Source organism: Schistocerca cancellata, chromosome 4 (genome assembly GCF_023864275.1).
Source record: "Schistocerca cancellata isolate TAMUIC-IGC-003103 chromosome 4, iqSchCanc2.1, whole genome shotgun sequence".
Classification (NCBI taxonomy): Eukaryota; Metazoa; Arthropoda; class Insecta; order Orthoptera; family Acrididae; genus Schistocerca; species Schistocerca cancellata.
The window spans coordinates 125,696,602-125,711,590 of NC_064629.1; positions in this window are offsets into that span (position 1 = coordinate 125,696,602).

Here is a 14,989-nt window from a genome sequence, read left to right on the forward strand (position 1 = left end):
ACTCCGAGACGCCTGGACACTTCCCTTGTTAAGAGCCCTTCCTGACACAAAGTAACAATGCGGACGCGATCGAACCACGGTATTGACCGTCTAGGCACGTTTGAACTACAGACAACACGAGCCGTGCACCTCCTTCGTGGTGGAATGACTGGAAGTGGTCGGCTGTCGGACCCCCTCCGTCTAATAGGCGCAGCGCATGCATGGTTTATTTACATCTTTGGGCGGGTTTAGTGACACCTCTGAAGAGTCAAAGGGACTGTGTCGATGATGCAATATCCATAGTCAACGTCTATCTTCAGGTGTTCTGGGAATCGGGGTGATGCAAAACTTTTTTTGATGTGTGTATTTTAGGGGCAATAATGATGACGTCATCGCTCTTCTGATACCTGTAGCAACACGGTTTGTTGAAGTACCCAACACCAGAAAAATCATTTTACGTTCTGAGGTACACTGCAGCAACTCAACCGAAACGTGCGTTATTTTAATATTTTACGTATGTATAATGACACGACAGTTCACCCACAACGATTTCAATAAAAAAAAAAGGTAGGGGACATTGTACGGGAACGCCTGTAAGCTACGATTTCATCGTTGTGATATGCATCTGGAAGGAACGGTTTAAAATTCTAAAGATAATTACCTGTAAGAGAGCAAGTTGATGCTTTCCCATCCTGGCAATGAAAAGAGGTGTATTTATTTCTAAATTGCATTTATTTTTCGACATAATCTTCTTTTAGGCCAATACATATTGTCTACCGTCCTTCAGTGAGTAGATTCCATCCCTCAAGTGGGCGTCTGGAAGATCTAGAAACTATCCAAACTACAGCCAACAGCTGTCCTCAGCTTCAAATCATTTTTAGGCCGCAATGAAGATTAAGTTATAAAGTCTCAAAGCCGGCGAGAAAGTTAGGGACAGAACAAATGCTCTGGATGGACAAGGATATGTTCGAAACTGGCGGTGTTCTTTTCAAAGGTACCATACTGGCATACACTGAAAATGATCTAGAGAAGCTACAAAAAATTTAAATCTGGATGATATGACGGGGATTTGAACACCACTCCTCTTTAATAGGGGGTCAGTGTGCGAGACAACGTGCCCCCTCGCTCCAAATATTTCAGCGACAAATTGCTCAAAATTCGCAACTAATCGGCGATCAGAAGGTGCTATAGCTGGTGAAAACGGTGGATGTTCCAATAATTGTCGACCACTGTGGCCGAGCGGTTCTAGGCGCTTCAGTCTGGAACCGCGCTGCTGCTGCGGCCGAGGGGTTCGAATCCTGCCTCAGGCATGGATGTGTGTGTTGTCCTTAGGTAAGTTGGGTTTAAGTAGTTCTAAGTCTGGGGGACTGATGACCTCAGATGTTAAGTCCCATAGTGCTTAGAACCTTTTGAACCATCCAATAATTTGTCCTGCATACCCATCAGTTTTATCACTGCTGACCGTCTTTTGACTGATGGACACATACAATATCTGATCAGAAATGTTTGGAAGCGTATTAGTGGACAAATATGAAGGGTGCCCACATTTGCCTTTATGACGGCTCGAACTCTGCTGGGGACACTTTCAACGAAATTTCTGAATGTTTGTGGAGAAATGCAGTCCATTCTTCGTCAAGAGCCAATACCAAAGAAGGTAGAGATGTTGGACACTGTAATCTGAAGTGAAGTCGATGTCCCAACTCAACTCAAAGATATTCCATTGGGTTCAGGTTGGGACTCTCGGCAGGCCAGTCCATTCTAGGGATTTGTTTATCCACAAACGATGGACTCACAGATGCCGCCCTATGAAATAGTGCGTTTTCATGCTGATACAAACATGAAACAATGATCGTCTCCAAGTATGCAGTACGCAACGCTGTAAAATGGTCACATCCTTCCGAATTTAGCGTTTTATTAAGCGCAATAAGGGGACCATACCCTAAACACGAAACCACCACGTCCTCCGTACTTCACTGATGACATTACACACGATGGCAGGTAACATTCACCAAACTGAAGCCCTTCCATAGGATTGCTACAAGGTGTAGGGTGATTCATCGGTCCAAACCACACGTTTCCAATCATCCACTGCCAGTGGCGCCGCTCTTTACAGCACTGCAAGCACCGCTTAGCGTTGACTACAGAAATATGCCGCTTATGAAGAGGTGTTGACCACTGTATCCCTTCCTTTTTAACTCCCTACGCCCAGTCATTGTGCTGGTAGCACTTTGGAACTCACAGATGATTCTTTCAGCTGCCTGGTCTTGAGTTAGCTGTCGTGTTTATTCGCGTTTCCAATTTACAATCAGATCACCAACAGTCGACTTGGGCAGCTTTAGACAGGTTGATATTTCCCTAATGGCTTTGGTACTCATATGACATCCAATGACTAATCAATATAGGAATCTCAGTAACATAGCCCCTCCTAACCTGCGCCGTGAACACGCTCTGGTTAGAGAATTTCAAAAAATCATGACCAACCCTCAATTACAAACCCATGAAGATACTCACAACATCCAAGGAAACCGACTCCGGTCTAGGCATCCTCCACTAAAGACCGCACAGGCTCTGCACCAAACCAACTTTAAAATAAATGACCGATGGAAAGAGGAATTGGAGAGCAGAACAGCAGTAAACTGCCACAGTATGCCATGCTTCTTTAGTAAACCAAAAGGATTTGATTGCCATCGCAAAGTATGGTCAACTCTTAATCGCATCAGAACCAACTGTGGGAGATGCGCCGACTCCTTACACACATGGGGTAAACTTCCTTCGGCCGCTTGCGACTGTGGCGCTGAGAGACAGACGGTCAATCACATCGTGCAGTAATGCCCACTAAAGGCATACGAGGGTGACCCACAGGATTTCCTAATGGCGACCCAAGAGGCAATCGACTATTTATTATCTAAGCTGGACGTCTGCTTGTGATTGCTCTTCTGTGAGTGTAAATTTACAATTGGCGGTGTCCTTATATACAAACTGTTATTTATTGCTCTGTTTATACATACACTCCTGGAAATGGAAAAAAGAACACATTGACACCGGTGTGTCAGACCCACCATACTTGCTCCGGACACTGCGAGAGGGCTGTACAAGCAATGATCACACGCACGGCACAGCGGACACACCAGGAACCGCGGTGTTGGCCGTCGAATGGCGCTAGCTGCGCAGCATTTGTGCACCGCCGCCGTCAGTGTCAGCCAGTTTGCCGTGGCATACGGAGCTCCATCGCAGTCTTTAACACTGGTAGCATGCCGCGACAGCGTGGACGTGAACCGTATGTGCAGTTGACGGACTTTGAGCGAGGGCGTATAGTGGGCATGCGGGAGGCCGGGTGGACGTACTGCCGAATTGCTCAACACGTGGGGCGTGAGGTCTCCACAGTACATCGATGTTGTCGCCAGTGGTCGGCGGAAGGTGCACGTGCCCGTCGACCTGGGACCGGACCGCAGCGACGCACGGATGCACGCCAAGACCGTAGGATCCTACGCAGTGCCGTAGGGGACCGCACCGCCACTTCCCAGCAAATTAGGGACACTGTTGCTCCTGGGGTATCGGCGAGGACCATTCGCAACCGTCTCCATGAAGCTGGGCTACGGTCCCGCACACCGTTAGGCCGTCTTCCGCTCACGCCCCAACATCGTGCAGCCCGCCTCCAGTGGTGTCGCGACAGGCGTGAATGGAGGGACGAATGGAGACGTGTCGTCTTCAGCGATGAGAGTCGCTTCTGCCTTGGTGCCAATGATGGTCGTATGCGTGTTTGGCGCCGTGCAGGTGAGCGCCACAATCAGGACTGCATACGACCGAGGCACACAGGGCCAACACCCGGCATCATGGTGTGGGGAGCGATCTCCTACACTGGCCGTACACCACTGGTGATCGTCGAGGGGACACTGAATAGTGCACGGTACATCCAAACCGTCATCGAACCCATCGTTCTACCATTCCTAGACCGGCAAGGGAACTTGCTGTTCCGACAGGACAATGCACGTCCGCATGTATCCCGTGCCACCCAACGTGCTCTAGAAGGTGTAAGTCAACTACCCTGGCCAGCAAGATCTCCGGATCTGTCCCCCATTGAGCATGTTTGGGACTGGATGAAGCGTCGTCTCACGCGGTCTGCACGTCCAGCACGAACGCTGGTCCAACTGAGGCGCCAGGTGGAAATGGCATGGCAAGCCGTTCCACAGGACTACATCCAGCATCTCTACGATCGTCTCCATGGGAGAATAGCAGCCTGCATTGCTGCGAAAGGTGGATATACACTGTACTAGTGCCGACATTGTGCATGCTCTGTTGCCTGTGTCTATGTGCCTGTGGTTCTGTCAGTGTGATCATGTGATGTATCTGACCCCAGGAATGTGTCAATAAAGTTTCCCCTTCCTGGGACAATGAATTCACGGTGTTCTTATTTCAATTTCCAGGAGTGTATGTGATTTTTTTTTTTAAATCGTGTTGTTTCTGTAATTTTTACTGTGATGTTATGAGCCATACGCTAAATAAATAAATAATAAATAGGAATCTCCTGGCCGATCCCCTCTGCTCTTACTGCCTCTCTGCAGACAACACAATACTCCCCACCTCCTTTTACACTAGTGGATCCACTTCTCGTAACATCTAGTGATCACTTTATTGCATAGGGTGCCTGGGAACTTTTCATCAGAAACTGTATGTCTCACTAAAGGTCTACGAAGTTTTGAGCGATGGAACGTCTATAACACATATTTGTCTAGTGCTGCCTTCTAGTCAGAAGCTTTCTGAACTTGAGTAAAATACTAAGCACTATGAGATAAATATATAGAGGGCGTGAGAAATCAAATGGGTTGGCGCGTGCTTGTAGATGGCACAGTGTGTGTTTCACGAAAACCAAATCAAATCACCATCTCTGGTAATCCAACAGGGAAAGTGGGACTGCATCTGGTCATGAAGTACTTGAATAATGATAACAAAACCAGTGGCTGTATTTGAATCCAACGCCGTTTATTGTTCTTTATACACGCTACAGATTCGACACCAAATAGTGTCATCTCGACGTCCCAAACCTAATCTGCCATCCACAGCTGTTTGCATGTGCAATGAACACAATCGTATGCAGCGCGCCAAAATTAACTGTATTCCGTACCTTCCGTGCTAATAAGAAACCCAGCGTGGTCAGACGACCTAAAGATTTTGTTTCTAACGAGAAACAAACCGACGTTTTCCGTTGACATTGGGTGTCGCATGAAAAGTGTGATGAGCAGTATTTTCGGCTGATTTGAGCTATACATTTCAAAACAAAATTGCAAATACCATATTTGCCGAAACACCAGAGAAAATGCACACGACGACTCTTAGGAGAGATAGCAAATATAAATACATGGTGTAGATGGTAACTGTTTACAGTGTTCCACACTGATGAAGGTGAACTCGAGATGAACGAATTGATAAAGAACGTTTGTGACCTATCAAACATTAGATAGGCGTACGAGAGCAGCCTATGGTACAGCGCATACATGCCGCGCGAAATTTTGTCTAAAATTGTCCTGAATGCTGAAAACTCCTGAAGTGGCTCTGAGCACTATGGGACTTAACAGCTATGGTCATCAGTCCCCTAGAACTTAGAACTACTTAAACCTAACTAACCTAAGGACAGCACACAACACCCAGTCATCACGAGGCAGAGAAAATCCCTGACCCCGCCGGGAATCGAACCCGGGAACCCGGGTGTGGGAAGCGAGAACGCTACCGCACGACCACGAGCTGCGGACCTGAAAACTCCTGAGCCGGCCGCTGTGACCGAGCGGTTCCAGGCGCTTCAGTCCGGAAGTGCGCTGCTGCTATGGTCGCAGGTTTGAATCCTGCCTCGGACATGGGTGTGTGTGATGTCCTTAGTTGGGTTTAAGTAGTTCTAAGTCTAGGGGACTGATGACCTCAGATGTTAAGTCCCATAGAATTGAGAGTCATTTGAACCGTTTGAAAACTCCTGGCTCTTGCACTTACAAACTGTGAAATTGACGTTTGTGTAAATTTTCCTTAAAAATATTGTGGATTTTAACAGCACGAAACTACTGTGCTTGTATGCGTTAAGTTTAGATCTAACTGTAAACGTAATTAGTTTTTCCATAACATTTACAAAAGTTTTTTTTCTTTCATTACCCTTAATAACTTAATAATGCTATCGAAATAGCCAACCAACTAAGTCAGTGGCCTGATAATATACCAGGTGATCAAAAAGTCAGTATAAATTTGAAAACTGAATAAATCACGGAATAATGTAGATAGAGAGGTACAAATTGACACACATGCTTGGAATGACATGGGGTTTTATTAGAACAAAAAAAATACAAAAGTTCAAAAAATTTTCGACAGATAGTGCTTCATCTGATCAGAATAGCAATAATTAGCATAACAAAGTAAGACAAAGCAAAGACGATGTTCTCTACAGGAAATGCTCAATATGTCCACCATCATTCCTCAACAATAGCCGTAGTCGAGGAATAATGCTGTCAACAGCACTGTAAAGCGTGTCCGGAGTTATGGTGAGGCATTGGCGTCGGATGTTGTCTTTCAGCATCCCTAGAGATGTCGGTCGATCACGATACACTTGCGACTTCAGGTAACCCCAAAGCCAATAATCGCACGGACTGAGGTCTGGGGACCTGGGAGGTCAAGCATGACGAAAGTGGCGGCTGAGTACACGATCATCACCAAACGACGTGCGCAAGAGATCTTTCACGCGTCTAGCAGTATTGGGTGGTTCTAATAAAACCCCATGTCATTCCAAGCATGTGTGTCAATTTTTACCTCTCTGTCTACATTATTCCGTGGTTTATTAAGTTTTCAAATTTATACTGACTTTTTGATCACCCGGTATATAAGAGCTGTGAACAGTTACAGATGTAGAGTGATACACGATCCAGATTTGTGAGGCATTCAGATGTGACAGTGGCCCTATCATGGACTCCATTGGTTCTGGTCGACCACATCGGACAACCACAAGGGAGGATCGCCTTATTGTGAAGCAAGCACATTGTAATCGATTCACATCTCCGCCTGTCAATCGAGAACAAGTGACGGACGCTGTGCAACATTTTGTGTCATCCATTACCATTGGTCGGAGACTAGGAAGAGCTGGACGGGAGAACTGCAGTTCCACGTGTAGGCTGCTATTAACGCCACACACAAATGGCTGTGTTTGGAGTGGAGTGGTGCCACGACCGGAAAGCACGGACTGCGTCGTGGTGTGGGAAGCCATCGGGAATAGCATCTGGTAACGGCTGGTGGTGACTGAGGCAATCTGGCAGCGCAACAGTACGTCACAGACATCCTGGTCCTCACGTATTATCCCTAATGTAACAGCATCTTGGTGCCATTTTCATCATGACAATGCTCATCTGCACACGGCACGTGCATCTGTGGACTGTGTGTGTGTGTGTGTGTGTGTGTGTGTGTGTGTGTGTGTGATGTTGAGGTACTCCCGTGGCCAGCAAGATCCCCAAACCTATCCGCTATTGAACATGCGTGGGATCAAATTAGATGTCAACTCTGTCCCAGTGCCAGTGTCCGGGATACAACAGTAGTGGGCCATCTTACCTCAGGAGATGATGCAACGCCTTTCTGACACACTTCCCAAATGAATGAGTGTGTGAATACAGACCAGAGCGGATGCAACGTCATATTGACCTTTTTACGATTATGACAGACGGACGCCTCGCCCAACGACTCACCGTGCTTTTGTTCACTGCAAGGTCTCTGTAGGCTTACTGCAAGAGCCTATGAGTAACTGCAGTGCTCTTCTTTTCCTCCAAAAGAAACTCAATGACAGCTCCCTGCTTCGAATGCACCTCCGTTGGCAGACGCCAGTTTGAAAGGTGCGTATAGCACCGCCACCTATCGGAACTTTATGACACTATAGTGGCTGAAGCGGAAATATTCCACGATGTCCCGCAACAAATTACACATTTTTTCAACCGAAATTGGCCGAGAAAAAGTAAATTGCATTTTTTTTATTGAATGCCCCTAACGTGTTGCAGTATTTGAGAACATCATTCTAGAATTAGATGACGGCGTCCCGAGTTCGATTCCTGGAAGGGTTTGGGATTTTCTCCGCCTGGGGACTCGATGTTTGTGTTGTCCTCATCATTTCATTATCATTCGTGAAAGTGGCAAGATTGGATTGTGTCCGGGCACTGATAACCGCGCAGTTCAGCGCCCCACAAACCAAACGTCATCATCATCATCATAATCATCATCATTCTAGAAGAAACACAAAGGAAGACTCGGAATTTTTAACGTTCCGTCGACGGCGAGATCATTAATGACGGAGGGCTAACACGTGTTAGGCATGACGGGGAAGGACATTAGCTGTGTTCTTTTAGAGGAACCATCCCAGGTTTCGTAGGCGAGTTAGGGAAATCATGGGAAACACATACCCGATCGGCGGGGCGGGTATTTGAACCTTCGACGGCCTCTGTGGCCGAGAGGTTCTAGGAACTTCAGTCCGGAACCGCGCTGCTGCTACGGTCGCAGGTTCGAATCCTGCCTTGGGCATGGATGTGTGTGATGTCGTTAGGTTAGTTAGGTTTAAGCAGTTCTAAGTCTAGTGGACTGGTGACCTCAGATGTTAAGTCCCATAGTGCTTAGAGCCATTTGAACCATTTGAACCTTCCTCCCGAATGAAGTCCAGTGTCCTACCTCTGTGTCGCCCCCCTTTGTCATTCTAGCAGTGATATATTACAATTCCACATATTTCAATATAACACTAATGTTGTACCACTTGCATGCAGCCGGCCGCTGGTGGCCGCGCGGTTCTAGGCGCTCAGTCTGGAACCGCGCGACCGCTACGGTCGCAGGTTCGAATCCTGTCTCGGGCATGGATGTGTGTGACGTCCTTAGGTTAACTAGGTTTAAGTAGTTCTAAGTTCCGGAGGTAAAATAGTCCCCCATTCGGATCTCCGTGCGGGGACTACTCAAGAGGACGTCGTTATCAGGAGAAAGAAAACTGGCTTTCTACGGATCGGAGAGTGGATTCAGAAGGATGTAGGTTGCAGTAGGTACTGGGAGATGAACGAGCTTGCACAGGATAGAGTAGCATGGAGAGCTGCATCAAACCAGTCTCAGGACTGAAGACCACAACAACAACAACAACAACAAGTTCTAGGGGACTGATGACCTGAGATGTTAAGTCCCATAGTGCCTAGAGCCATTTTTGAACTTTAATGCACCACTAAGTGGAGGTGGCAGCCAATGAAACAAGCTCCAAACAAGTAGTAAAGAAAATGCTTGTTGTTCCGATGAATGTTTTTGCGATGTAATAAATCGACATTTTACCCTCGTCAATTAAGAGGGTTGCATGACATATCAAGAGGTACACTGTTTGTCCCATCTTGTGGCGCAGTACTGGTGGTTCCCATTACCTCTCCTTATATTGTGCCCGTGGCGGCAGCCACTGATGCACAAACTGCAGCCACTTCAAAAAGATTCAGTTGGCCGCTCAACGGCGTTTATTTGGGTGGCAATTCGCCCTAGAGGGATAGCGTTTGCTACCTTCTGCAACTTCCAACGCGGGCTACCAAACTGCGCCAAGGCAAATCCGATATCCTGGCCAACGAGGTTCTAAGAAAATCGTATTCTTATTTCTTTCATCACGCTGTCCTGGAAACCATTAGATCAATCATTTAGCGACGCAGTTCCAAAAATTAAAAGTGCGATTCTCTGATACGTTACAAAAATACGGAGCAAGGCAATGAAGTCGATATCAAAAATCTTTTATTTGTGTTTGGCAGATGTTATGCATTAACGTACGAAAAATGTCGTTTACACCTGCGGAGTAGTACAAATGGTACAAATGGCTCTAAGGACTATGGGACTTAACATCTGAGGTCATCAGTCCCCTAGACTTAGAACTACTTAAACCTAACTAACCTAAATGCCCGAGGCAGGATTCGAACTTGCGACCGTAGCAGCAGCGCGGTTCCGCACTGAAGCGCGTAGAACCGCTCGGCCACAGCGGCCGGCTTGCGGAGAAGCGATTACCACAAGGTTCCTTAGAGTAGTCGTCAGTGTTTCGTCCAAATCGATAATCTGGAACTCCCCTCCCTCCTAAAATTCTTTGTTCGGTCACTTTTTCGTGAGCGTAAATTCATCTAACGTTGGTGAGGGTACAAAAGAGCCCGCTTTTTATTTTCGACGCCTAATAAATGGATGATTGCATTCAGACGTGGCGATAAGTTTTTGAAAGTGAGCCACGTGAATGATGCCCTAAAACTGCAACCGAGAATGAAAACAATATAGTAAAGAATCTTCGGCGATGAAAGGTACGTGGAACAGCTTCCTCTATCGGCATATCAGAAGAAAAAGAGCAAAAAAGAAAGCGCCGTGTTCCGGCACAGACTTGCCAATCGCGACCGACAACAACCGTGTCGTCCTCTGTCAACAGCGTCACGTGGATGCGGTCAGGGGATGGGGTCAGCACACCGCTCGGCTTACAAGGGAACCTCCCCATCGCACCCCCGTCAGATTTAGTTATAAGTTGGCACAGTGGATAGGCCTTTAAAAACTGAACACAGATCAATCGAGAAAACAGGAAGAACTTATGTGGAACTATGAAAAAAATAAGCAAAATATACAGACTGAGTAGTCCATGCGTATGATAAGCAACATCAAGGGTTGCGTAGCCTCACGAGCGCCGTGGTCCCGTGGTTAGCGTGAACAGCAGCGGGACGAGAGGTCCTTGGTTTAAGTCTTCCCTCTAGTGAAGATTTTAATTTTTTTATTTTCAGACAATTATTATCTGTCCGTCCGTCCGTCCGTGATTACCATTCCTCCAGGTTGTACATCTCTTGTGCAACCGTTAGATGTGTTTGGTTTTCGGCAAGTGAAATACTTTGTGAAAAGATTCTATGATTTCGCGAAGCTGCACAGGTACACAGAGCAGTATTGTTTACGTGATCGTGTGTCAATTATGAAAGTTCAGGCAGTCACACATAATCAACTTCGCTCTCCAGAATTCCAGGACATGTTCAGATTTGCTTGGACATATGCAGGATTTGACGGTCTACACACGAAAAATTTGAAAGCGTTAAAAACGTATGTTTTGACCGAGCACAGGGAAAACTGTGAGACTGTGAAACTGTTGCATTCATTTGTTGTAGTTTGTTGACAAACTCTTATGTTTTAATCACTTTTTTCGGACTGATTATCACATCCACAAGAAAACCTAAATCGGGCAAGGAAGAAGAACCTTTTTATCCATTCGCCAAGTGTACGAGTTAAGTTAGGTAGGTCGACAACATATTCCTGTCATGTGACGCACATGCCGTCACCAGTGTCGTAGAGAATATATCAGACGTGTTTTCCTGTGGAGGAATCGGTTGACCTATGACATTGCGATCAAATGTTTTCGGTTCCCATTGGAGAGGCACGTCCTTTCGTCTACTAATCGCACGGTTTTGCAGTGCGGTCGCAAAACAGAGACACTAAACTTATTACGGTGAACAGAGACGTCAATGAACGAACGGACAGATCATAACTTTGCGAAAATAAAGAAAGTAAAATTTTCATTCAAGGGAAGACTTGAACGACGGACCTCTCGTTCCGCAGCTGCTCACGCTAACCACCGGACCCTAGTGCTCCTGAGCTCACATCATCCATGATGTTGCCTATCTTGTGCATGAACTACTGAGTTTGTATATTTTGCTTATTTTTTTCATAGTTCCACACAACTTCTTCCTGTTTTCTCGATTGATCTGTGTTCAGTTTTTAAAGGCCTATCCACTGTGCCAACTTTTAACTAAATCTGAGGGGGGTGCGGTGGGGAGCTTCCCTTGTTAGAAGAAAGAGAGGTACACTTACACTGCGAGAAACTTTTGTGTTAGATGGGTGCTGCATTTGTTGAATTCTGACCAAAAGCAAATACGTAAACGAATTTCACACCAATGTTCGGACAACATTAACAAGCCTCCAATTGACGCTGTGCGCAGACTTTTGTTTACTGAAGATGAAATGTGGGTCCGCCTGCCACTTCACAACAGAAGTGAAACAGCTACCAAATTAAAGTGTGCAAGCCAGTACCCTGCACAAGATATAGCTGATTCGGATTAATTTGTCGGGAAATATTACGACCGGTGTTCCATCTGATACAAAACATTGATCGCCTTGCCAAGGACAAAAAACTGGCCATAACTACAAAAGTCTTTCAGGCCAACTGGATTAAAAAATAGGCGAGAGGGAACCTGAATTGCGAAAGAAAGTGAACATCTTCTTCTGTAGTGGTCAATCCGAGGATTGGTTTGCAACAGCTACAATGGCAGCTTGTCTCCATTCGGTGCGTCTTTCAGCTTTTCTCTTCATTTCTTTATAGGTGTTACATCCCACATCTTTCACGATTTGATCCATGTACCTCAGTCGTGGTCTTCCTCTTGGTCTTTTTCCCTCGACATATCCCTCTATGATTGTGTTCAGGAGTCTTTTATGTCTTAATAGATGGCCTGTAAATTGCACTCTTCTTTTAACAATGAAACTCCAGAAGCTTCTCTTCTCACCTGCTCTTTCGAGAACCACTTCGTTTGCGACCTTGTCGATACATTTTATTTTGAGCATGCGTCTATAGCACTACATTTCAAAAGAATTTAGCTTCTGATCTTCCTCTGTCCCGAGAGTCCATGTTTCACACCCATAGCACGCCACACTCCACACATATGATTTCAAAAATCTTTTCCTGATTTCAAGGCTGATGCTCTTAGATGCTAAGATGTTTTTCTTCTTGTTAAAAGCAGCCTTTGCTTGAGCAATTCTACTTCTCACTTCTGCCTTGCTCCTTCCATCCCTGGTAATATTACTGCCCAGATAAGTAAATTTATCGACTTGTTCAAGCAGTTCATTGCCTACATGAACATATTTTATGAGAATAACGCCCTTGCCCAAAAGGATCCTTTGGCAAAAGGAAAGCTGTAGGATTTCAGTTTGAAATAAGAATGGTTGAAAAATCTGCATTGTTCACTAGTTTTGACGTTGCTTGACTTCCACTTACTACCATATCTAAGCAAATTACGACTGGGAAACGTTTTATATCTAACGAAGAGATCACGGCAGCCAAAAGTGGTGTTCCGTAGTCTCTCCAAAATCACAACTTGTGATGGAATCTCCTTATAGAAAATATCTTGGACAAAGTGAATTAACCTGGAAAGAGACTTCGTCGTCGACTATGAGCATGTTTGATCACAAAAAAAAAACTTCCCTGGCAAACCGAGAAATTACCTCCGTAACCTTGTACGAGGACGTTCGAACTCACTACTCAATCGGTGTTTACTGTGGTGTCACCGCCAGACACCACACTTGCTAGGTGGTAGCCTTTAAATCGGCCGCGGTCCGTTAGTATGCGTCGTACCCGCGTGTCGCCACTATCAGTGATTGCAGACCGAGCGCTGCCACACGGCAGGTCTAGAGACACTTCCTAGCACTCGCCCCAGTTAGACAGCCGACTTTGCTAGCGATGGTTCACTGACAAATTACGCTCTCATTTGCCGAGACGATAGTTAGCATAGCCTTCAGCTACATCATTTGCTACGACCTAGCAAGGGGCCATTACCAGTTACTATTGATGCTGTAAAACATGTACCGTCAAGAGCGATGTTCACCAATTATGGATTAAAGTTAAGTATTCCAGAAGCTACGTACGTTTTTTGCTCGTCTCAATTCCTTGTCCTGTTCCAGACCTCATGCCAGTCTGCGTGAGCTTAAACGCGTGCCTTTCGGCTTCCTCATAGTGGGTTGGCTGTCTTGCCAAACCACAACATTTACAAAACTCGCTTACGAAACATTCTTAAATACAATCTACGCGTATGCAGTACAATACCCGAAACACCCGAATAGCCGAATGCGTTAACGCGCCGCTTCTGGGATTCGGGGCGACGAGCCTGCACCGGATCGATTCCGCCTCGCGGTTTAACGATGGCGGCTGGTGAGCCGGCAAGCCTGTAAGTGGTTTTTCGGTGGCTTGCCACATTCAACTAGGTAAATACCTGGCTAGCCGCATGCCCGCCTCACGTACACACTACGCAAATACTTAGAAAACGTTCTCACAATAAAACATAGATTTTCTCTAGACACAAACACATGGGGTAGACAAATTCCGTCCCGCGAGTGTGCTGCCCCAGGACGCGCACCCAAACAGTGCCAACACCGTAGTCAAATGGGACAAGATCAAAGAAGAAGACATTACAATACGTGCGAATTTATGAGTCGATCGAATGAAGTTAGCATTTCGCATATACAGTACTCAGTAACTTTTCGCTGATGATTTAAGTTTTAAACAAAACGAAAATAATTAACGGCGCATAGCTACGAAGACATCCGCGGCCGGTGTTATGTGGTTAAAATTTTTCTAGGCATAGTACCACGTCGTCGTCGTCGTCGTCGTCGTTGTTGTTGTTGTTGTCTTCAGTCCTGAGACTGGTTTGATGCAGCTCTCCATGCTACTCTATCCTGTGCAAGCTTCTTCATCTCCCAGTACGTACTGCAGCCTACATCCTTCTGAATCTGCTTAGTGTATTCATCTCTTGGTCTCCCTCTACAATTTTTACCCTCCACCCTGCCCTCCAATACTAAATTGGTGATCCCTTGATGCCTCAGAACATGTCCTACCAACTGATCCCTTCTTCTAGTCAAGTTGTGCCACAAACTCCTCTTCTCCCCAATCCTATTCAATACCTCCTCATTAGTTATGTGATCTACCCATCTAATCTTCAGCATTCTTCAGTAGCACTACATTTCGAAAGCTTATATTCTCTTCTTGTCCAAACTAGTTATCGTCCATGTTCCACTTCCATACATGGCTACACTCCATACAAATACTTTCAGAAACGACTTCCTGACACTTAGATCTATACTCGATGTTAACAAATTTCGCTTCTTCAGAAACGCTTTCCTTGCCATTGCCAGTCTACATTTTATGTCCTCTCTACTTCGACCATCATCAGTTATTTTGCTTCTCATATAGCAAAACTCCTTTACTGCTTTAAGTGTCTCATTT